The sequence below is a fragment of the Odontomachus brunneus genome, unplaced genomic scaffold, assembly GCF_010583005.1.
Source record: "Odontomachus brunneus isolate Ranch 3 - 2012 unplaced genomic scaffold, Obru_v1 Obru_scaffold_436, whole genome shotgun sequence".
Taxonomy (NCBI): Eukaryota; Metazoa; Arthropoda; class Insecta; order Hymenoptera; family Formicidae; genus Odontomachus; species Odontomachus brunneus.
Window position 1 is genome coordinate 22,623 of NW_022639886.1, and position 659 is coordinate 23,281.

Consider the following 659-nt stretch of genomic DNA (forward strand, 5'->3'; position numbering starts at 1 on the left):
GCTACGAGTGAAAGGACGGACCGCTGTACATTTTTGTACAGCCCTTATAGAAATATCATACTAAGAATCATTGATAATTTCTTATTTTCAGTATTAAAAATACTGGATAATAAGTAATTATCAATGATTCTTAGTATGATATTTCTATAAGGGAGTGACCAGTCCAAACTTACTAGACGAGTTTCTAATTCTTACCATTCGAAACAGTGTAGACTTTCCGCATATTTAGTAACATAAATGTTGTATTATACATAATAATTAATAGTAATATATAATATAATAATATTGAAATAATAAACTATTAACCTACGCATATAAAGTAATGTTTCATTGTGGTTTCGGATTAAAGGGAAATCATCGAAGAGAAATAATTTTTTCGTTTTTGCTATCTACTCACTGTCTAGTGCAGGCTAAATAGTTACAAGTTCTTTTTATCTAGCTACTAGCTTACCTGGAGGAAACACATTTGGATCAACAGAATTCGACACATAGCTGAGAAATATATACTGGCTGACAGGAAGGAAATCTAAATTGTCAATCGACAGTAAAATAGTAATCTACAAATCAATAAACTGGTTTGGAATTAGGGCATGCAGTTGTGAGGTACAGTCAGCAATGGTAATATCGAAATCTTGGAACAATTTCAAACCAAAACAATT